We start from the raw sequence: 24,136 nt of genomic DNA on the forward strand, positions 1-24,136 counted from the left end.
TTTGGTAGAATTTTAAGCCATATCAATGTTTCTTTTCTAAATTTAGGAAATGTATTTACAGACCTTTAAAACATCATTAGCCTAATTGAAATTGGGCAAAGCTATGAAGCTGAAAACAGCACTTCATTAAAGTAGAAGATCTTTTTGGCAAGGTTTCACTTAGGATGACATAGGCCTATAGATTTTTAAAGGTCATAAAGAGGGAGTAACTGCCCTCTAGAGGGAGTGGAGGTAGGTACTTCAGAATACCATCCTGGAACACAAGCTACTTTAGTTTGCAAACCCACCCCTAAAAGTTTCATTTTCCTAGCCTAGCTGGTAAATTTATAGCAAACCATATAACTGGCTTTTGTATAAAGTGAAAATATCACTTGATGCCTTTTTTTATGCTGTTTGTGAATAAAATAATCATTTCTACCTTAAATTGATATTTCAGCACTTTATTAGCTCTTAAAAATGACAAATTTTCAAATGATTATGATAGTTCACATTGTTAACTTACCAATAAAGTGAACATCCTACTTGATGCCTTTTTTTGTTTTTTTACAAATTCAAACTTCTACCACAAAATTACAAATTTTTACTTCTACCACAAATTCAAACTTAAGCATTTTTCAAGCTCTTAAAAATGACAAATTTTCCATTAAAGTACAAGATATCCATTAGGCTATTTACAACAAAATAATAATACATTTACTCCGTGCTGTTTTTGAGAAGATAATACTAAATTTTCTGAGTGCAAAGAAGAAAATCCCACAACATCAGTAAAATTAATTTATCCAAATTAATGTTGGAAAATCAGTGCTTGTGGATTATATAACGTAAAGAAATGGATTTATAATGAAACAGTAAGTTTGAAATCAATGTTTTAAGGTTTGAGACAAATGTATTTAGCCTTTTTTATACCCCATATTTAGGTCATTTTAAAAAAAAATTAAGAGCTCAAAAAGTGCTTAAATCTGAATTTGAGGTAGAAGCAATTATTATATTGGTAAAAGCATAAAAAAGGGCATTGAGTGGTATATTCACCTTATACAAAAGCCAGTTATATGGCTTGCTGTAATTTTACCACCTGGCCCCTTTCCAAGATGGCAAAAGTAGCTGAGCCAGAGTTTTACTCAATATTTTTTTTCCTCGTTTAAATAGTTTAATTACAAAGTAGGCATAGGTTAAAGTTACTGACTGAAGGATAGGTATGTTTTACCCTGACCAGCCTTCTTTTACCACGACGGTTTAATTTTTACCTAGACCTACCTAAGAAAATTTGCGAAAAACGGAGATGGACTGACCTTATCTTTAGAAAATTACACTTTAAACAATCAATAATATCAATGGTATCCAAAATTTGAATTCTCCTTTTCACGCCCTTTGAATTCTGAAGCAAAGATAAAAATGATGTATTTTGAATCGGAAGCGAAGTTATACAGAAATGTGGCCAAAAATGTCCGCAAAATGAACGAATCCAGCGAAATATCCTTCGTTGTTGCATACAACGAAGCATGTTTGGTAACAGTGTTAAACGGCATACCCAGTGGTTGATGAAGCCCAACTTGTGCATGATTATTTGGCTAATAATAATAGAATCCTGATGTTACTGTCCAGAACGTTCGCAGACTAGGGAATGTAACAACCGCACAAGGACCCAGTACTCAACATTTTATCCCGTTTATCTTCTCAGTGGTTAATTTCAAAATAAAGAGGCTAATCCTTCAAAAATCTTTTGAAAGAAAGAGTGCCATTCAATTTAAAAACTACGTGTCAAAGCCTAGTCGCAAAAAAACAAACAAAGATTATATAAAAAACTGCATAAGAAAAAATTGAATGGGGAAGTAGATTCTTTTCTAACAGATATATCTCTCTTTTATTGTTTTTAAATTTAATTTCAAGAATCTTCTTAACTTTTAAAGTCTGTGTTTATTTGTGTTTTTCTTCTGTTTTTTTCTTTGATGTTCTAATGTTAACTATTTCTTTACTGTTTCTCTACTTTCTTGGTTTCTATTTGTTTCTATCATTATAATCACTACCAGGTTTTTTTTCTTCTTTTTTCTTTTTTTACTGTATGCTAGTGTTTATTCTTCCTCATCTTCATTTCATATGTACTGTTTGATTTAGGGTATTATATGTGGTTCTTTTTAAGCTCTATTATTGTATTGTATGGCCCATAACAAGCAAAGCTTTTTGGGTCGAATAACTTTCTTACGTTTGTAATAGCGCTTTAGTATTAATAAAATGATTTGATTGATGTAGTAATCCAAGAAAATAAGATTGTGTCGAAAAATAAATCATTTCAACTTGAAAATGTAACAGAGAACATACAGAGTAACTGAAGAGTAACACAGAGTAACCTTGTTTCAAACTTAATTGCAAAAAGAATCAGTCTTAATAATTAAAAGCTTATTTAAAAATCAGCTATTAAAAAACCAATTACAAAAAATAACTTTTGTCTCAACCCAAACCAGAGCAGGTGGTCCCAACCACAAATCCACTACCACTTTAGGGGGGCGTGTTCTCCCCTGGATCTGCCACTGGTCAGAAGAGAGCTGCCTCTAGACTGCGTTGTAACTTCTTCAATAACAGAATAGTGAGTTTGTGGAACTCGCTCACCGAAGAAGCAGTCACTACCCCCAGTACAAGTGCCTTTAAAAGAGCCATTGATGGAGAATGGTCATCGAAGCCGTGACCAACTGAGTGGGATGCCGTTTAGACGTCCAACGATCCAACTAACCAGAGATTTTACAGGATTTAATCCCTATTTCGGTGGACAATGTAATTTAAGGTAATTTAAGGTAAGGTGAGGTATGTTCATTTTTAACCTAGAGAAGTAATAAGCTTTTACTGGAACAAGACAAACCAAGTAAACAACTATAAACTCAAAATTTCATTTGCAATTAGAAGACTCTGAAGGTCACCTTCATTGAAAATTTGTTTTGCATTTGTGCAAGATTAAAGAAGGGAATTTCCATCAAGACTTTCAATGAACTTTGTCATTGAACTCTCTCTGAAAAGTTATTTATTTTATTTTGTATAAATGTGCTAGTTGCAATTTTATTATCTTACTATTTATACTGACAGCGGCCGTTATAATTGTGACCAAAATATTTTGACTTTTGTACCGTTTTTTTTTTCATTGTCTAAATAAAGGGATTTATCCCCATTTGAACGTTTATATGTTCTTCATACAACGGCAGTGTGGTTTAAGAAAAGGACACCTAATTCAAGATGCTACCTCTAAAATACCTGGATCTATAAATAAGTTTACTGATTTTTTTTTTCTTCAATTGATATTATCTGCTAAGTTCTATTGAAGAATAATTACAAAGTGCTTGAAACCAATAAAATCACACAAATTTTGGTTAGGGCTATAAACAAGCATTAGTTGTGGGAGAGGAGAGGGCTGGAACATAGATAGGCTGAAACCTACTCTGATAATAAAATGAACACACGTTTTCCGTATTTAATGAAATAAAAATAAAAAAAAACATTGAAGGTTTAGTTCAGAAAAAGGTATTGACAAGACAGTTAGTGAGTGCGGTGTATAAAATGGTAATTTCCTTTGTTAAATTGTTCAATTCTTCTTTCTATTAAATAAAAAAAAATAAATAAAAACTAAAAGTAAGGAGTGACATTAAAACTTAAAACGAACAGGAATTATTCCGCATATGAAAGGGGCTGTACCCTCCTCAGTACCTCACTCTTTACGCTAAAGTTTGACTCTTCGTCATCACACTACTTTTTGAAACAATAAAAACTTTAACTTAAAGAGCAATGCGTTGAAAAGGAGGACAGCCCCTTTCATATACGGAACAATTTCTGTTCTCTTTCTGTTTTAATGTCTTTCATTACTTCCTGTTAAAATTTTTTTTTATTTACCTAATTTCTGAAAATTTTTCAACTAATGCAGGTTCGATTTTGGCTCACCGCACATGAAAACAGAACAAATTTTGCATATTAGTTTGGCAGACTTATTATGGTTATGAAGGGTTGTCCCCTCCTCAATATCTTGCTCTTTACGCTAAAACTGTTGGCACTTTTAAAAAAAGCTTCCTATTAAACGGCCCCCGTATTTCAATTTTAGTAAACAGTAAAACTATAGCGTAAAGAGTAAGGTATCGAGGAAGGGACAATTCGTCATTTATGGCATAATTTCTTTTAGATTTTCAAATAATGCCGGTAAATCTGGTTCAACCTTTGTGAAATATACCCCTCCCCGTCACAGAAAACTTCTCTGTGGAAATTTCATCCAACTTAAAGTGCCCCCCGTCTAACTCCCTCTCGACATTTTTCCACCATCGCTGAGAATCCACCTTCTTGTAAAATTGCTTGTGGAGAATTCACCCTGAAAAATTCTCCTTAGCATTCCTTCATTTGAATACGACTTTAATCTCTAATCGGTTTCTCGATCACTCCAGAAAAGCCCCCATCCGCAAAAATTATTTCCCAGAAAACAAAACACACGGGAAAAAGCCCCTGGATAATTCCCCCGGCACATCTCAATATAAAAAAATTGGCAAAGAGAATGGGGTAAGACAAATAAAAAGAATTTTTTATAATAATTCTATCAAAACTTCTCAGTGCAAAATTTCCCCTGGAATATTTACTCCTCAGAAATATCCTCCCCAAGAAAGATACTCTTCATAGAAATCCACCCCAAACACCTCCCCTCCCAAAAATGGCTGCGTACTTGCCAATAACAAATACTATAATACATGGAAGGAATGAGAAAGTTCACAGCTTGCAGTGATTCCCTCGGGGGAGTCTGGGGGGCCATTTTACACCTAAAGACATGGCTATTAGATTTTTTGACTATGCTGAACAAAATGGCAATCTCAAAATTTTGATAGGGTAACTTTGAAAAAAATGAGCTTGAGAGGGGGCCTAGTTGCCCTCTAACTTTTTTGGTCGCTGAAAAGGGTAATAGAACTTTTAATTTTCGCTCCAATGAGCCCTCTTGCAATATTTTTGGGACCACTGGGTCGATACGATAACCCCTGGAAAATAACAAAAAAAAGAAATAAAAAGGTATCCGTGATTTTTCTTCTGGCAAAAAATGCAAATTCAACATTTTTTGCAGCATAGGAGCAGAACCTCTACAGTAGGGCTCTTTGATAAGTTGAATCTGATAGAGTGATTTGCATTAAGATTCCATGACTTTTAGGGGGCGTTTTCCCTTCTTTTGAAAATTAAACAAATATTCTCAAGTTCGTAACTTTTTATGGGTAAGAATAAACTTGATGGAACTTGTATGTTTGAAATCAGGATAAAAATTAACTCTTTTAATGTATCCATTGGTACCGAGTTTAGAGTTTCGGTTACTATTGAGCCGGGTCGCTCTTTACTTAGAGTTCGTTACCATGAATTGTTTGAAAATTTTTGGCAACGCGGAAAACAAAGTTTTCTTTTCGAGTGGTTGGCCATTTAAAGAAAAATAGTATTTCTAGTGATAATACTATGAATTTTTCTGTTTTGAATCAATTTGTGAATTATGTGCTTTTAAAACTAAAAATATGGAATTTAGTTGAATTTGCACGGAAAAGAATATAATCACCTTTGTGTTTTTAGTTTATTATTTGAAGTATACTATAATCGAACCATGGGGGAGAAAACCGTGAGTGTCTGGAAGCAGTCCGAGCAGCAACATTTTTAGACCCAATTTTTTTTTGAGGGACTAAAAAATGTCACCTTTGCTAATGTTAAAACTTTCGTCCTGAAAAGTTTTGCCAGCTTCAATCATGCTTACCTCGCTAGGAGGCTGTGTGCGGCGGTAACTAAGTTACATATAAAATTTCATAGTTTGACTTTTCATCAATTATTTAGATAAATATGAGGTAGAGATGAGTATTTGAGTTCATTAAAAGAATATGAAAATTAAGCATTACATTTATTTCATTTGCCAAACTTTAAAATATGGGTATTTTTTGGCAGTATATAGTATAACACTATACAATTAAGCAGTATTGTCAAATACAAGAGTTAAAAGACTAAATCCATGTGTAGAGTGCCTCCTGATGTTAAGTTAATCTTTTGAATAAAAAAACGAGTTTTTTCAACTGAAATTAAAAATCAGCATTAAAAATTAAAACGAACAGAAATTACTACGCACACGAGGTCGTTCGCCCCCTCGTAAATACCTCGCTCTTGATGTTAATTTCGAAACTTATTCCAATTCCTTAAGAATTACCCCTGAATCACGAAAGGTTTAATTGGAATGAATAGCTCTTTTTGAAGGCTGGGAAATCTGACACCTCCTTCATGGAAAATTTCCTTCCCCCATGAAAAATTCCCCCACGGAAAGATCCTCCCACGTAACGAGCAAAAATTACTTCGTATATGAAAGGGGCTGCTCCCTCATCAACGCCCCGCTCATTACGGTAAAGTTTGACTCTTTCTCTCGACTGCACTTTTTAAACAGTAAATAACTTTAGCGTAAAGAGCGGGGCTTCGATGAGGGAGCAGCCTCTTTCATATACGAAGTAATTTCCGTTTGTTTTAAGTTTTTATTTGGCTCCTTACTTTCAGTTAAAATAACTTGTTTTTTTTATTTAATTTCTGAACGTTTTTGAATTAATGCATATTTTGATTTTGGGTCTCCGCAGATGAACAATTAAAACAAAATTTGCATATTTATTTTATTGGCCAAATGGCTTTCTCATAGTTTTGATCGAATGATTTTGATAAAAAAGGATCGGGGGAGGAGGCATAGCTGCCCTCCAATTTTTTGGCTACTTAAAAAGGCAACTATTTTTTTTTTTACGAACGTTTTTATTAGTAAAAGATATATGTAACTTATAAATTAGCTTATGTAACGAACTTCTGTATTCGCATGTTTTTATTGCGTATATGAGGGGGTTCACCCCCTCGTCAGTACCTTGCTCTTTATACTAAAGCTTAAATTTTGTCCTAATTCCTTAAGAATGACCTTTAAAAATGAATACTTTAGCGTAGAGCGAGGTATTAGGAGGAGGTGAACCCCTTATATGCCCAATAGTTTCTGTTCGTTTTAAGTTTTAATGCTGCTCCTTACTTTCAGTTGAAAAAACCTTTTCATATTTATTTTTTCATTTTTTTTTCTATAGTTCTAGAAAATCCTGTGCTGCCTTCATGGAAATTTTCTTCTCCCATGACAAATTCCTCCATGGAAAGTTCCCCCAGTATTTTTTTCCTCTTCTCAACCCCTCCCCCAGCCAAAAAATTCCCCTTAAAACGTCTATACACTTCGCAATAACCATTACTATATGTGAGTACTGGTCAAAGTTTGTAACTTCTAGCCCCTCCCACAGGGACTCTAGGGGAGTAAGTCGTCCCCAAAGACATAGTTATAATGTTTTCCGACTATGTTGAATAAAATGATTATCTAAGAATTTTGATCCGGTGACTTTGAGAAAATAATTAGCGTGGGAGGGGGCCTAGGTGCCCTCCAATTTTTTTGATCACTTAAAAAGGGCACTAGAACTTTTCATTTCCGTTAGAGTGAGCCCTCTCGCAAAATTCTAGGACAACTGGGTCGATACGATCACCCCGGGAAAAAAAAAAACAAAAAAACAAATAAGCACGCATCCGTAATCTGCCTCAACATTCCAAATTCCAAAATTCAACGCATCCTTCAAAATTCAAAAAACACAAAATTCCACATTTTTGTAGATAGGAGTTTGAAACTTCTACAATAGTGTTCTTTGTTACGCTGAATCTGATGGTGTGATTTTCGTTAAGATTCTAGGACTTTTAGGGGGTGTTTCCCCCTATTTTCTAAAACAAGGCAAATTTTCATAGGCTCGTAACTTTTGATGGGTAAGACTAAACTTAATGAAACTTATATATTTAAAATCAGCATTAAGACGCAATTCTTTTAATGTAGCTATTGGTATTAAAATCCTGTTTTTTAGAGTTTTGGTTACTATTGAGCCGGTTCGCTCCTTACTACACTTCGTTACCACGAACTGTTTGAAAATCCTCCCTGAAAACGTCTGTATACTTCCCAATAACCAATATTATATGTAAACAACGGGTAAAGCTCCCAACTTGCAGCCCTTCCCCCAGGGACTGTGGAGGATTAAGCTATCCTCAAAGACATAGTTATTAGATTTTTCGACTATGTTGAACAAAATGGCTATCTCAAAATTTTTATCGGGTGACTTTGGGAAATAAAGTGAGCGTGGGAGGGAGCCTAGTTTCACTCCAATTTTTTGGCAACTTAAAAAGGGCACTAGAGCTTTAAATTTTCGTTCGATTGAATCCTATCGCGATATTCTAGGACCAATGGGTTGATACAATCACCCCTCAAAAAAAAACTCATCCGTGATCGTTCTTCTGACAAATTAAATAAAAAAAAACAAGTTTTTTTAAACTGAAAGTAAGGAGCGACATTAAAACTTAAAACGAACAGAAATTACCCCGTATATGAAAGGGGCTGCTCCTTCTTCAACACCCTGCTCTTTACGCTAAAGTTTTTGCTGTTTTAAAAAGTAGAGTTGAGAGAAAGAGTCAAACTTTAGTGCAAAGAGCAAGGCGTTGAAGAAGGAGCGGCCCCTTTCATATACGGGGTAATTTCTGTTCGTTTTAAGTTTTAATGTCGCTCCTTACTTTCAGTTAAAAAAACTTGTTTTTTTATTTAATAAATTTTAAGTCGGTATGGCGTTACTACCTAAGGTGTGAGCTAAATACTTATAGCGGCTCTTACAATTTGATGGGTTGGCCTTCATTGGATGAAACTTATATTTTTAAAATCAGCTTAAACATCTCATTCTTTTGATGTATCTATTAGTATAAAAATTCCGTTTTTTAGACTTTCGTTTACAATTGAGCCGGTTCCCTTCTCAGCGCCCTGCTATTTACGCTAAAGTTTGACTTTTTCTCTAAATTCTACTTTATTAAACAGTAAAAAAACTTTAGCGTAAAGAGCGGGGCGTTGAGAAGGGAACAGCTCCTTTCATACATGGAGTAATTTCTGTTCGTTTTAACTTTTAATGTCGCTCCTTACTATCAGTTAAAAAACTAGTTTTTTTTTATTTAATTTCTGAACGTTTTTGAATTAATGCATGTTTGATTTTGGCTCTCCGCACATAAATTATTAAAATGAAATTTGCATATTAATTCTTTTTCTGGCTAAATAGCTTTCTGTTAGTTTTGATCAGACGATTTTGAGAAATAATGGATGGGGAAGGAGGCGTAGCTACCCTCGAATTTTTCGGCTACCTAAAAAGGCAACTAGAACTTTTAATTTTTAACAAACGTTTTTATTAGTTAAAAATATACGTCACTTACGAATTAACTTACGTAAGAAACTTCTATATTCTTATATTTTTATTATGTATTTGAGGGGGTTTATCCCCTCGTTAATACCTCGCTCTTTACACTAAATCTTAACTTTTGTCCCAATTATTTAAGAATTAACCTTCAATCAGAAGGGCCGTAGAATGAATAGTTGAAATTACTAAAAATACTTTAGCATAAAGAGCGAGGTATTTAGAAGGAGAAAAACACCTCATATGCGTAATAATCTCTGTTCGTTTTAAGTTTTAATGCTACTCCTTACTTTCAATTGAAAAAACTCATGTTTATTTTTTCATTGTTTTTTTATAGTAATGCTAGAAAATCCTGCGCCCTTTTCATTGAATTTTTCTTCCCCCCATGACATATTCCTTCAAGGAAAGATCCTCCCACATAGCCCCCTCCCCTCACCCCCCCCCCAAACCAAAAAAATCCCCCTGAAAACGTCTGTACATTTCCCAATAACCATTAAGTTTGTAACTTGCAGCCCCTCCCCCAGGGACTGTGGGGGAGTAAGTCATCCCCAAAGACATAGTTTTCGACTATGCGGAACAAAATGACTATCTCAAAATTTTAATTCGTTGACTTTGGGAAAAAATGAGCGTGGTAGGGGGTTTTTGGTTACTTATAAAGGTTACTAGAACTTTTCAATTTCGTTAGAATGAGCCATCTTTCGACATTCTAGGACCACTTGGTCGATACGATGACCCCTGGAAAAAAAAATAAACACGCACGTGATCTGTCTTCTGGCAAAAAATGTGGAATTCCGCATTTTTGTAGATAGGAGCTTGAAATTTTTGCTACAGGGTTCTCTGATACGCTGAATGCGATAGTGTGATTTTTGTTAAGATTCTGTGACTTTTAGGGAGTGTTTCCCCCTATTTTCCGAAATAAGGCAAATTTTTTCAGGCTCGTAACTTTTGATGACAAAGACTAAATTTGATGAAACTTATATATTTAAAATCAGCATTAAAAGCTGATTCTTTTGATATATATTTTGGCATCAACATTCCGTTTTTTAGAGTTTCGTTTACTATTGAGCCGGGTCGCTCCTTTCTACAGTTCGTTACCACGAACTGTTTGATAGCAACTTTGAATGAATGAACTTTATTACCCGTAAAAGTATAAAAAACACAAAGTACGGAGTATTATAAATAAACAAAAACGATAAACAGTGAAGAAAAAAAAATTCAAACTAGCAAAAGACAACATGGACCAATTAACCGGTATCAATGTGGAAAAAAGGCTGCAGAGGGTCATAAACGTGAATAAAGTTGTAGGTTTTTCACGGCTTGATTCACTAGGGATGAACAGGTAGTGGAAAGTGTTGGGCCGAAACACAGACTAAGCCAACGAACTAAAGAAGAACATGGCAGAACAGCAGTCCCAGCAACAAATGGGGCGACCGCGTAAGGGCTATTAAAACAAATAAACTCGCATTTAGACGCATTAACTGACAGTCCAATCTTAAATAGTTCATTGGTTAATATACTAAAATTAGAAAGCAATCCACGGCGAGTCTGGGCAACAAGAAGAATGTCATCTGCACATGCAATAGAAGACAAACCAATATTACCGTAAAAAACAGAACTTCTAAGGGGACGCAGGCACGATGCAAGCAAGCATTTAAATATACTAGGAGACAATACGGCACCTTGCCGAACTCCCTTATTAATTTTTACCAGGTCAGATATTCGGCCATGCCAGGTAACTTGAATTTTAGACTTTGAATACCAAGAAGACAATAAAATTAGTACGGGAGGATTAACACCTGAAGACGCAAGGGAAAATAGAGACTGGGAGTGCACAATATTGTCGAAAGCTCTAGAAATATCAACAGTAAGACAGTATAAAGACATTTTAGTTTTTACGGGATCTTTCATGATTCGGCTTAAAACATGATGTGCATGGGAGCAGTTGTAATATGCATTCCTTCAGGGCCGATGTTGCCCACACCGGCCGAGGAGCCATGGCCCTTAATTACTTGGAACACCAATTACTCACAGATAGAAAAGGCATCCATATTCGATCTTGGTTTTCCCACTAGCTAGAAGCTCTTAGGATAGATCGCTAGGCCAATGTTCCCATCCCATGGGTTTACTCTGAAAACGAAAACGGCTAGGGGGTCTGAGTTGAAACTTTCGTTGGGTGTTGGAGGATGTGAAGTGAACATCATATTTTGACATTTGGGGAGAGAGAATTAAGATGCTGTTGTAGAAAGGAATGGAGAATATGGGCAAAGGAGGGGGAATCGTATGTTGAGGAGAGGGGAAAGGGGTAAATAATATTGTCTCCGATCCACCAAAATATTTTGGGCTATTAGCTCCTATTACACTATGGTACTTATAGTTTGTTTAAGGTCAAGTAGTGAGGTAAATCAAAAGATACTTATCAAATGATCTATGTGCAATAGCTCGGGAATGGCTTGGGGTATCAGGTTGAAATTGCCAGGGAGTTTTGGGGCTGGGGGAAGTATGCGTGTCGTCATGGTTTGGGCTAGAGCGTAGTGCAAAATTAAATTAAACTCGAAGTTCATTCAGTCTGTCAAAATATATTATCTGCAATATCCTGGGAACAGCTAGTGGGATAAAACTGGATATGAAAGAAAAGGGGCAAGGGGACATCCGATTTTCTGCCAGGGATAGGCGGTAAATATGTTTTGTCTCTAATAAGCCAAAATATTTTTTCACTATTCGCTGCTTTGGCAATTAAAATCTATTTACGGTTAAATATTGAGATAAATCAAAAGACACTATGTGATGCCTTGCGATCAAAACAACATTTTTTGAGTATTATAGGAATGGCTTGGGAGATCAAGTTGGAACTTTCAGGGAGTTGTTTTTGGGTGGGGAACCATACATACCTTGAATTTTAACTTGAGGAAAGGGGAAGAGAAAGGTTAAACCGATTTTGTCGCAAATCTGCCTAAACGTTTTGGCACTTTCATCCTCTTTGGGATGAGAGTTTATTCACTGAGAATTAGCAATGTAAGTCAAAACAAGCTATATGTATCCATGTTATTTCCTATCCCCAGGTAAGTGAACCCCTGTTGCAAAAAAAGAGTTGAAACTAATTTTGGTGGTATCGATTTTTTGCGGCCGAAAATAGGCGCAAATTTAGGTCTGGTGTGTGATGCACTTCTAAATTAAGATGACCCTAACAAGGACAATCATTTTTGGAAGAAAAATTGATTATATTCATCCACAGCTCAAAAATCTTATTTTGTTAATGCTAATCTGCTTTAAAACTTAGTCATGGAGACGCTCAATTAAAATTTCAGATTATAGAGAACCTCAATCAAGACAAAATTTTGGCAAACCAACATAAACTAAATTAAGAAATCTTCTAAAGAGCGGTTTTTCATAGAAAAGTAAAGAGCTGCATTAAGCCAAAGACTAGCAGAAATAAAGTCAAGCAATTCTTCTTGAAACTTAAAACGAGCAACAATCGTTGTCAATGAATAAGACCTAACCGAGCAGCATGACTTTTTTTCACTACTTCTGCTCCCCTTTGGTTTAAATTAGTTCTGTACTTATTAAAAAAAAACTTCTTTTGTTGAAACTTCTTCTGTTTGTTAAGTTAAAAAAATTAATTTCTGTAAGTTTTGTTGGTATTTTTTTTTATTGATGAATAAAAGCAAAAAGATTTTGGGTTGCTCTTCATATTCTTGACAAAATTTTACTAGGAATTCTAAAAATAGCTATATTATAGAACTACAAATGGTTGGGTACGGGTACTAGTATTTTAAAAAATGTGAACAATTTTGGGAATTTTTGGGGGTGAAGCTGTTCCGTCGTATCTACTGTTACAACCTTTGATATAGGCAAATAATGATCAACCACTTCGTTGTAGGAATTTTTTTGTGTTTTATATTTTGCTTTAATAGCTTGTTTGTTTACATTGATGCATTTTGAGCTAGTATATTAGCTAATATAGTTCCAATTTGTTGTAAAAAAAAAAAGAGATGAAGAATCCCTTACAAGATGTATTTCCAGTTGGTTCTGAAACTTTTATTGAGGTGTCTTCACGGCCTGAAATTTTAATGAGATCAAAAAAAGAGAACATTTCACACTAAGAATCAATACAACCATATTTTTTTTCAAACATTCTTTGTCGCTGATGAGCTCCCTTCGGTCAACAAATCAAAATTTGGTATCTACTTGTCCTTTCCGTCCAATATTCCCTCACAGTTTCAGCTAGGTCGCTTAAGGCGTTAATCTATACCATTAACCGTATATGAACTATTGAAGACGTCTGATTCTGATATCCTGGATGGAGATAGTGTCATTTGATTTAGCTCGACATCACCTTCAATATTTACAAAAAGTTTCAAATATCTTAGCCGTTCCTGCCGTGATGCAGATGAACCATTTTGACACCCTGGATTCATACATTTCACCGATTTAGTTCAATATCCCCATCGGCATTCCCTCAAGTTCCCTCAAGACAGAGTGTTTTTTTTTATTTATTTTAACATTTCTCTCAATTATCGGAAAAAGTTCCCACTTAATACTCTTAAATGTTCCCGAGTTATTGCATATATGGCATATTGACATTCATAATGCACTTAATGTCTCCTGAATTAGTTCAATATAGCTCTCGATATTCACTCGAAATTTTTATTTAATACTGTTAGTTGTTCCTGAAATATTATAAATGCGCCCTTTTTTTACCTTTATGTACACAGTTGCTTTTGACTTTGTTATACAATGTTTGTTTATTCCCTGAAAGTTTCTACTGTGGTCCATGGAACTTCCTGAGATACTTGTAATATGTCTTTTTGGCAACCTTGATGCACATAGTGCGTTTTTACTGTTAGTTGTTCCTGAAATATTATAAATGTGCCCTTTTTTTACCTTTATGTACACAGTTGCTTTTGACTTTGTTGTACAATGTTTGTTTATTCCCTGAAAGTTTCTACTGTTGTCCATGGAACTTCCTGAGATACTGTCAATATGTCTTTTTGGCTACCTTGATGCACATAGTGCGTTTTTACTGTTATTTGTTCCTGAAATATTATAAATGTGCCCTTTTTTTACCTTTACGTACACAGTTGCTTTTGACTTTGTTGTACAATGCTTGTTTATTCCCTGAAAGTTTCTACTGTGGTCCATGGAACTTCCTGAGATACTTCGCACTATGTGCAACCTTGATGCACATAGTGCGTTTTGATTTTGATCAGTACCATCTGTACAATTATCTGAAAGTCGCCTTAATACCCTAAGAAGTTGCTGAGATATTTTTGATATGCCCCTTTTTCAAAAAGGGGCATTGAATGCAGGTAGTATCTTATCGTTGAATTCAATTTGCTCTCTGATCATTCCTTGTAAGTTAAACTTGATATCAAAAGCTGTTCGTGACATGTTGCGGATACTGTCTTTTGACAATTTGATCGGGGCTTATCTCAACATGTACCAAAGGTTTCAGCTTAATACTTTAAGCAACTCTTGTTATATTATATCAACTTTAGGCGATTCTTGTTATATTATAGGTTCATCATTTTGACGAAATGGATGCACATAGTGTCTTTCGATTTAGTTTAGAATCCTCCCCCAGCATCCTCTGAAAGCGTCTACTAAATGCTCTTAGCCACTCTTGATATTTTGCTGACGCGCCCTTTCGACTACTTCGGTGTATATAGTATACTTTGATTTTGTTCGACACCCTCCTCACCAATGATTGAAGGTTTCAACTTAATACCCTTAGAAATTACTAAGATATTGGAGATGTGCTCTTTTGACTTCCTGGATGCACATATATTCTTATGATTAGAAAATGGGTCTTAGAAAATGTAATTTTTTAAAATCACACCTTATCAACCCATGAAAGTTTTTGCCCAGCAAATTTCTTTTGCGCCAAAAACTAATCCATGCTACCCCCGCCCCTCCTTAGGTAGTGCTCATTTTCACATTTAGCATATTCTCTTGTATTGACTAATTCAGTTGTAAGGAACACATTTGTATCTGTGCTTTTCCTATATCACAAAATGTTCCAGGAAAGTCTAAAAGGATTTGTTAATAGCAAGCATAATTACATGAGAAGAAAAAAGGTCTTGACCAGAGATCGCAACCATCTTTAGGTTTTCGCTCTTGTAATGTATTTAGCCTGTCTTCAAAATTTATCCTTTTATAAATTTTTTAGTTCGGAAAAACATATTGTCTATTGTTTGCAAATGATTGACTTTTCTTTTCTTTTCTAGATAATGAAGTAGCTGGGCAGTAAATTTCGGAACTCTCTGTATAAGCCTGTTTTCTGTTGCATTCGTCTTTTTGTGTATAGACGCTTATTTTTACATAAAAAGACAGTGCAGCAGAACTGGTTTCTTATAATTTTAAAGTTAAAAAAACAAAAAAACAAGGGTTCTAAACCTCAAGTTAAATAGAATCTCAGTAAAAGTCGCTTATATTTTTTTGCTCCCCTTTTTATATTTTACTAAAAAAATAGAACCCTTAAAAAAATTTTTAATCAATTTTCTTTTTTGCTCATCCTTCACCTAGCGAATTTACTGCTCATTGAAGCTTTGCAATTATGTGGCCTCTGCTCCTGCCAAAGAACCTCTTTCTGACTCAACATACAAGAACATTTTTTATTTTATATTTTAATATAAATTTAATCAATAAAATATTGTTTCTTTGTATTCGTGCAAACTGCTTGTTGTTCTTAGAGCTAGGGATAGTTCATAGGGACGGAGTACAAGATAGAGAAAATTAAAATAAATACATTACTATGTTTATCAGAACAATTAATGAAGAGCACTTACTATACACGAACAACTATTGTATACTTTCAACTTTAAGCATTCCCTTTTAAGAAGGCGATGCCATGAAGGAAAAGTGATATTGTGGTTATGTTTCAAAAACAGTTTCGACAGACCTATTTTGGGCCCGCCATTTTATATTTGCGGATTAATGCTAAACATAAAAAATGTAGCTAGGACTTTTTTATATATATAGAGTGAACCTGATAAAAGTAGGAAAGGGGATCTTGCTTGTCCAAAAACCCCAATGCCAGGGTTTACTGTATCTATATGCTTACTAATGGCGAAATAATAATAATTATAAAATGACTAAAATAATTCATTCTTTCAAATATATTGACCATCGAGTAAAGAATAATTTCAATTGAAAATATATTGTGCGTATTCATTGAAGAACCAATGCTACGAATTGTTTTGGGAAGTTAAATGAGGGTTGCACAACTTATATTAATGGCCTTTTCCGTTTCTTTTTGTGCTGGATTTCTTCATTCAATGTAGTCTGTTTGGTTTAAGATTGTTAACTTAGAGGATTCGACTTATGCCCGGTTTGATCTCTAAAATTGTGTCTTTTCTTTCGCGAAAATGCATCGTTTTCATGCATTGAATTTTTAAATGAAATAACAGTGTATACAGTACTTTTGCGTTGACGATAGCTTCTGGTCTATGGATGAGCATCCTAACCCCTGAAAACCTCTGGGCGTTTTCATGAGTATCTAGGCTTGTATGAGAAGCCTAGAGGAAAATTTTAAGAACCGAATAAAATTATTGAAGAAGAATTTTGATCATCCTTCAAAAGAACTATGCAGTAAGGTCGTGGAAATATGGTATATATTTTATGACATTTTCCAAAATGTTTGAGATTAGCAAAAAAATATATAAAACGCTTTTTAAACCGTCGATTGTTGAAAAGACGTTATACTTTTGACTGTGGGGGAGACCTGTACTTAACGCTTTCGGTCTGTAAAACTCTTGAAAATTTGGTTATAATAGATTTTGAGTTGATTGTAAATCGAAAGTAACTCTAGAACAAAAGAGGTTATAGAATTAAGCGTTAATTATTTGTAGCATAAGAGCAATAGCATTTTTCATAAGCTTACTATATGAGTGGGATTGAATATTAAACCTATTCCAATTTTTGGAATAGACCCTAAAACTTAGATAACTTCGAAGACCACACTGCCTTTCCATGACGAAAGTAAAACAGTTCAAAATAGGGATGATACCTTTTTATTGACAGTGAAATATAAAATTATTTAACTGGATATTTCGAACACATATACAGTGTTCATCATCAGCAGTAAAACTAAAAGACATGAATAAAAATAAACAAAATTTATACCTAATAAACTAATTACATATAGTTTATTGCTCTTATTTTTTTCAATGCAACAGCCGAGGCAAATTTCCTTGACCTTTTCGGTTCCGGTTCATTAGATTTAACTGACGTATTACGTGGACAGAGGTCATATCTCTTAGGTGAAGTGATATTTACTTTATTTGACCTCAGTAAATTATCATAAATTGAGTTCAATCCAAATTCACATGTATCTCTGTTTATGGAATTATTCTTGAATAGAATTATTTTAATTTCGATTGTTTCCCTGAAAGTTTGCTTTAAACCTTGGTCCCTAGAAATCAAAGAAACATTTTCAAACAAAATAAAATGATTTGAAAATTAAAGATATGCTCCGAGAGGGCCGACGTGAAATCTTCAGGTTTGGTATTTTGCTTTAAAGACGATGAAATGGAATTATGATGTTGTAGCAATCTCGTTCTTAAATTCTGGTTAGTACGTCCCAAGAGCTTCCACAAGTACATGGAATTTTATAAACCCCACTTTGTTGCTCTACGGAAGTCCGATCCTTTCCAGAATTAAAAAAACTAGCCAAAGTATTACTACCTCTTAAAGCTACCTTTAAACCATTATTTTGTAAAATTCTTTTAAGTTTTTCACTCAAACCTGGAACATATGGTAGAGAACAAAAAATATCTTTCTTTTCTGTTGTTTCCAGAATATCGTCAGAACATTCTAGAAATTTTTTCCTTCTTTTCGAAAAAGTCTGGTCAATTAACCAACCCGGATAATGGTTACTTATTAAAATGTCTTTTAGCAATAATAATTCCTCCTCAATGAATTTTGGAGAACAAATTCTAAAAATGCGGTCAGTTAAAGATATGATTAAACCAATTTTTACTTGGCGGGCATGACCGGAGAAAAATGACAAAAATCTGTTATTGTTAGTAGGTTTTCTGTAAATCTTAAGATCCAGACTATTTTCATTTTTTAAAAGAAGGACGTCCAGAAAAGGAAGGTCTTTGTGCCGATTCTATTCGAGATATAAGGCTCAACCCCTTTTCATAGATTGTTGGCAACAGTAGTATTTTTTAGTAATGACTTTAGTGCAATCAGGCTGTCTAAACATAGGAATTGACTATCCCTTGTGAGGTGTTTCTTTACCTACCGTAACGGTGATACTATTATATAGCTAGTAAGAATGGTGGGTACTCAGAAGAATATCCATTGACACCCTGTTATATCTCTAGAAGCCGTATTATTAATCCTTTGGAGGAGTATAAACAGCTTTCTATGAGCTCTGCAGAACATGGGCATTCACTCAACTCTTCTCTCAACTCTTCTTTTTAAAACAGTAAAAAACTTTAGCGTAAAGAGCGAGGCGTTGATGAGGAAGCAGCCCCTTTCATATACGAAGCAATTTCTGTTCGTTTTAAGTTTTAATGTCGCTCCTTACTTTCAGTTGAAAAAACTTGTTTTTTTTTTTTAATTTCTGAACGTTTTTGAATCAATGCATGTTTTGATTTTGGCTCTCCGCAGAGGAATAATTAAAACGAAATTTGCATTTTTTTTTTTTTTTGGCTGAATGGCTTTCTGATAATTTTGATCGAATGATTTTGAGAAAAAAAGAGCGGGGGAGGAAGCCTAGTTGCGCTCCAATTTTTTTGTTAATTAAAAAGGCAACTAGAACTTTTAATTTTTTACGAATCTTTTTATTTGTAAAAGATATACGTAACTTATAAATTAACTTACGTAAAGAATTTTTTATTCTCACGTTTTTATTACACATATGAGAGGATTCGCCCCCTCGTCAGTACCTCTCTCTTTACACTAAATCTTAAATTTTGTCCCAATTCATTAAGAATGACCCCTGAATCACAAAAGCCGTAGAATAAATAGTTGACATTACTAAAAATACTTTAGCGTAAAGAGCGAGGTATTAGGAGGAGGTGAGCCCCTCATATGGGTAATAATTTCTGTTCGTTTTAAGTTTTAATACTGCTCCTTACTTCCAGCTGAAAAAAACTTTTTCACATTTATTTTTTCATTGTTTTTTTTTTAAATAATGCTAGTAAATCCTGTGCTCCCTTCATGGAAATTTTCTTCCTTTATGACAAATTCCTCAATGGAAAGTTCCCCCAGTATATCCCCCTCTTCTCAACCCTTCCCCCAACCAAAAAATCCTCCTGAAAACGCCTGTACACTTCCCAATAACCATTACTATATGTAAGCACTGGTCAAAGTTTGTAACTTGTAGCCCCTCCCACGGGGACTGTGGAGGAGTAAGTCGTCTCCAAAGACATAGTTATAATGTTTTTCGACTACGTTGAATAAAATGGCTATCTCAGAATTCTGATCCGTTGACTTTGGGAAAATAATTAGCGTGGGAGGGGGCCTAGGTGCCCTCCAATTTTTTTGGTCACTTAAAAAGGGCACTAGAACTTTTCATTTCCGTTAGAATGAGCTCTCTCGCTACATTCTAGGACAACTGGGTCGATACAATCACCCCTGGGGAAAAAAAAAATAAATAAATAAACACGCATCCGTGATCTGCCTTCTGGCAAAAAATACAAAATTCCACATTTTTGTAGATAGGAGCTTGAAACTTCTACAGTAGGGTTCTCTGATACGCTGAATCTGATGGTGTAATTTTCGTTAAGATTATATGACTTTTAGGGGGTGTTTTCCCCTATTTTCTAAAATAACGCAAATTTTCTCAGGCTCGTAACTTTTGATGCGTAAGATTAAACTTGATGAAACTTATATATTTAAAATCAGCGTTAAAATACGATTCTTTTGATGTAGCTATTGGTATCAAAATTCCATTTTTTAGAGTTTTGGTTTCTATTGAGCCGGGTCGCTCCTTACTTTCATTACCACGAACTGTTTGATTTGCAGAGAAGTATAATTGAGATGGATGGTATTGTGTCCATAGAAGGTATAATTTCACCATGCTTTCTTGCCCAGAAGGACCAGACCCATTCGAGAATATCTACCGCGTGAATGGATGGTGAGAAATATATTTTGAGGAGATAGGATTAATCAATATTCTTTATAGCTCTACCTCCAAAGATAAAACCAGGGTGTTGCACGATCTTTGACTGACTAACTGATTTTTGTGTGTGTTCTCTCTGTCTTTGATTTTGGAAACTGACCCTCTTGGCAATAAATAACTTTTCTGTCTCCACAAGATATACCTGTGGGTACCGGGAAACCTAGGTTGTTTCTCCATTTCTAAGGACATTTGTCAGTATCAGTAAAAAAGTATAGAGAATTCTTTACCTCAAAACAGCGTCGATCTGAAAACACTTTCAATTAGTCCAATCAGTTTTAATGTATTGCACCTTGCATACGGTAAAGCCCTGCTTGTCCAAAAATGCGGTCATGATAAAAGTTGAAAAAATCAAAAAGAAAGTGTTCTCCACTAATATTTAATATTTGCACCATAATGCATTTTAAATTACATAAGCCGATTTTTTTTCTGTTGACAAGATTATTACCTGCCCTTTAAATAAAAATAGTTAATGACCTCTTTTGAATTACATTATTGAAAACAGGAAGTTTTGCATAAAAAGCAAGAAGTTCAAACCAAACGAGAACCAAAAAGTAAAATCCAAAAGATTTTGCATAAACTCTTAGTTTGAGCAAAATAATTTTGATAAATCAAGCAGAAATCCATAAGAGAAGGAAACTTAAAATGAAGAAAAATGAAAAATAGTGAATAAAAGCAAGCTTAGAATGAACGTAAGTTGCCGTAAGTAAGGGTGGTGATGTCTAGTGTGGGCTAATCAACAAAAAACTTCAAAAATCCTCAGAAAAACCGGTAATTTAAGGCATTACTTAAAGTTTATTTTAGCTCTTTGAATGCAAGTTTCGAGTAGAGACTATAAGAATCATTGATAAAACCCAGCAGATTAAATACGATTTTACGTTTTATTCTGACACAATCTTCCTATATTAGCTGTTTTACAAAACAAAATTGAGTCTTCGTCAGTATGGATAAATACACTGTCTGTGTCAACTAGAATTTCCCTGTGGACATTGAGATTGGCAAAGCCATTTAGCCTACTTTCAGACGTCACGTTTCTTAGGTATGTCTTGATTCTCCGAAGCGTAAAAGGAGCGCTCTGTTGTGCTGGTCGATACAAGTATAGTGTTGAAAATATTAAGTAAGATATGGATGTTCGGAGAGATTGCTTTGCCACAAATATTTAGAAAATCAGTTGCATTGACATTGTGTGCCTTGTTCCGTTAGAGAAATTTTTGCCAAATTTTTCTTTCCGCCATCAAAACGTTTAAGCTGCTGTTTTCGAAATCTTCTTCATAAATTTCGATCAACTTCAAAAATGGCTCTTTCATCTCTATACTTTCTTCGTTATTCTGTGGATAAGTTTGAAGCAAACAGTGAAACCCTTTCAAAATATTCTTGTGCTTTAAGAGACGTTCTTCTATAAAGTTTTATACTTTCAATCCAGAAGATGAATAAGTTAATTCTTTAAAATTGTTCTGTGCTTTCGGCTGAGACATTTCTTCTGTGTATCTGCCTGTCTACAATCTTTGTAACACTAATTGTAGTTCCATTCAATTTGGCCATTTTAGGCCAAAGAAAATAAAATCAGTGAAAAATAGAATGTTAAACTTTATTTTGCGGTGGGGGGAGGGAAGGTGTCAGCACGCCATAAGTTGAACACCTTATGAATCGTGCATGTTGTTTCAATATCTCTGGTGGGGTGTCCATATTGCTGATGGACGGGTTCTCTTTAATAACACACGTAGTGAGAGCCAATTCAAGTTTTGTTGCACTTTCTTTTTGTAGCTCTTTAATGTTAACAATGCTTGATATAGCAACAGGGTCCTTGACTGATACCTAGTGCTTTGCTCAATCTTTGACAAAAATTTTTAAGGCCTAATACCGCTCTATCTTGATAGGTCCATATAACTTGCTATGGTAACAAGCTCTTATCATCCTTATCTTAGCTAAACAAGACTCGAATCATGCCTCGTCATTTCAACCAAATTTTTTTTTTAAATAACAAGCGATTTGAGAACTTCTGTGGAATCATTCCTTTGAAAAAAAGGTTTTAATCAAATAAGCGGTATCTAATCAAAGAAACTCTGGAAATATCATTAAGTTTTAAATCATAAATTTAATGAGTTGGAAGTGATTGGAGGCCGACCTGCCCTTTTTTTCTACATCCACCGTGTTAACCTTTGGAGACGTTTGATCAAAATTTTAAGATATCCATTTATTTTAAAAATTGTCGAAGAGTCAAATTAATTTGCTTTCTAGGACGGTATTAATCACAAAGCTCATGAGAAACGGGTCGTACATAAAATAACTTGCTAACCATGTATATTTATTCTGTAAATAGAAAAGGTTTGGATTTGACCTCTCTCGTTTAGTTTTGGGATTTTTACCATATTTGAACTTTTTTTTTTCTTTTTTTTTCTTTTTTTTTACTGAACTAAGTATTTACAGTATACATTACAATATAATACTCTTCTGATCTTGTCAAGTGCCTGACAAAAGGCTGTTTAGAAGGGCAGTCCAGTAAACGTGAAACAAATATACCCTCACTCAAAATTTGATTCAATCCAAATTTCAATTTTCAACCCATCAACTAACAGTGGTCCCCCAATTACCTAAAATAATTCACATAATACCAATCTATTAGCTTTATACATGTTCAATATTTTTCCTTTTTCCATTTCAAACACCATAATTAGTTAAGGCCTTTCCATTGTAGTTGCCCAGAAAAATTAAAAAAGTGCACCAGCTTTGCCTGAAAAACTTTATTGAAGACACGGCTGAATGTGAAAATTGCCTTTGTTTTTGAAATTTTATTCTGTTTTTCAACTGGCTGTAAACTACCACGTTTTTTTATATTTTCTCATGCTGTCGATAAATGAGTTTCTTAAATTGAAATTGCTGGAACTCAAATAAGGAGAAATAATATGTAAAAATATCGTACAGATAAGTAAGTTTCTGAACCATCTCTATTTGACAATACGTGAAAATAAAGGACACGGAAAAAAACGAAGCTATCCACAGCAAAAAAGAAAATAATAATTTTGCAAAAAAAAAATCTTATTTGAGCCTTGATTTCAATGAGGCTTTTTCAGGAAGACTTCGCGCTTCTGATTTTTTTTTTTTTTTTAAGCAACTAAGTGGATTTGAAAATTGTTTCCACTCATCGATTTTGCCTAAGAAAGCTATGATAAAGAAAGGGCAGTACTTGGAATTCTTATTTTTTTTTTTCTTTTGTTGTCCTGTTGCCTTGCATTGTCTTGCTTTGCCAGCTTTGTCTCTGAACTTATTTAAGAAAACGCTCTAGTATGTTACTTTAAAAATCTAACCCAAAATACTACTCGAACCTTATTAGAAACTATATAGGATTTATCAAAATGTTGCTCATGCTTGGTATACAAAATATTTTGTTGCTAAACTCCAATTCAGCTCAGGTTCGTTTTGATGGAAATTGGCATTAGGGTATTGTCAATAGTCCTTATCGAATTTATTTGTTTATAACAAGCATTTTATTTCTGCCACATAAGTGCAATAACTACCTTTGATTTTGTTAACTTTTAATGAAAACCACTTTTGTGCCCTATTGTATATTTTTTACTAGCATATGTAATAGAGCATTTGAAAATCTTCAATGACAGTGTGGGACTAAAAGACCTAAAAAAGGTTGTGGAATTGGGAGAAAAACAACAATCTGATTTATATTAACAAATGAAAAGAATTAACAAATAAAATAAAAATGACCACCAGGCTTAACATAGGACTCTTACAAGATTTATCAAAAACTTCTTCTTGA

The 24,136-nt window shown here is 34.3% G+C and overlaps 1 protein-coding gene and 1 long non-coding RNA gene across 5 annotated transcripts in view; one reads left to right on the forward strand and one right to left on the reverse strand.

Moving 5' to 3' along the window:
• The window catches only part of LOC136035537 (moesin/ezrin/radixin homolog 1-like), a 123,100-nt gene extending 121,687 nt beyond the window's left edge, over nucleotides 1–1,413 (reverse strand). For 2 of the 4 annotated variants that reach the window (XM_065717421.1, XM_065717387.1), the window contains exon 1: nucleotides 1,290–1,413. The gene's annotated coding sequence lies outside the window, so the exon portion shown is untranslated. The remainder of the gene's footprint in view (nucleotides 1–1,289) is intronic. The other 2 variants (XM_065717403.1, XM_065717437.1) reach the window with 2 other exon arrangements.
• A 21,829-nt stretch (nucleotides 1,414–23,242) lies between these two features.
• The window catches only part of LOC136035591 (uncharacterized), a 181,944-nt gene continuing 181,050 nt past the window's right edge, over nucleotides 23,243–24,136 (forward strand). The window contains exon 1 of the long non-coding RNA XR_010619481.1: nucleotides 23,243–23,293. This is a non-coding gene — a long non-coding RNA (uncharacterized LOC136035591). The remainder of the gene's footprint in view (nucleotides 23,294–24,136) is intronic.

Source organism: Artemia franciscana, chromosome 2 (genome assembly GCF_032884065.1).
Source record: "Artemia franciscana chromosome 2, ASM3288406v1, whole genome shotgun sequence".
NCBI lineage: Eukaryota > Metazoa > Arthropoda > Branchiopoda > Anostraca > Artemiidae > Artemia > Artemia franciscana.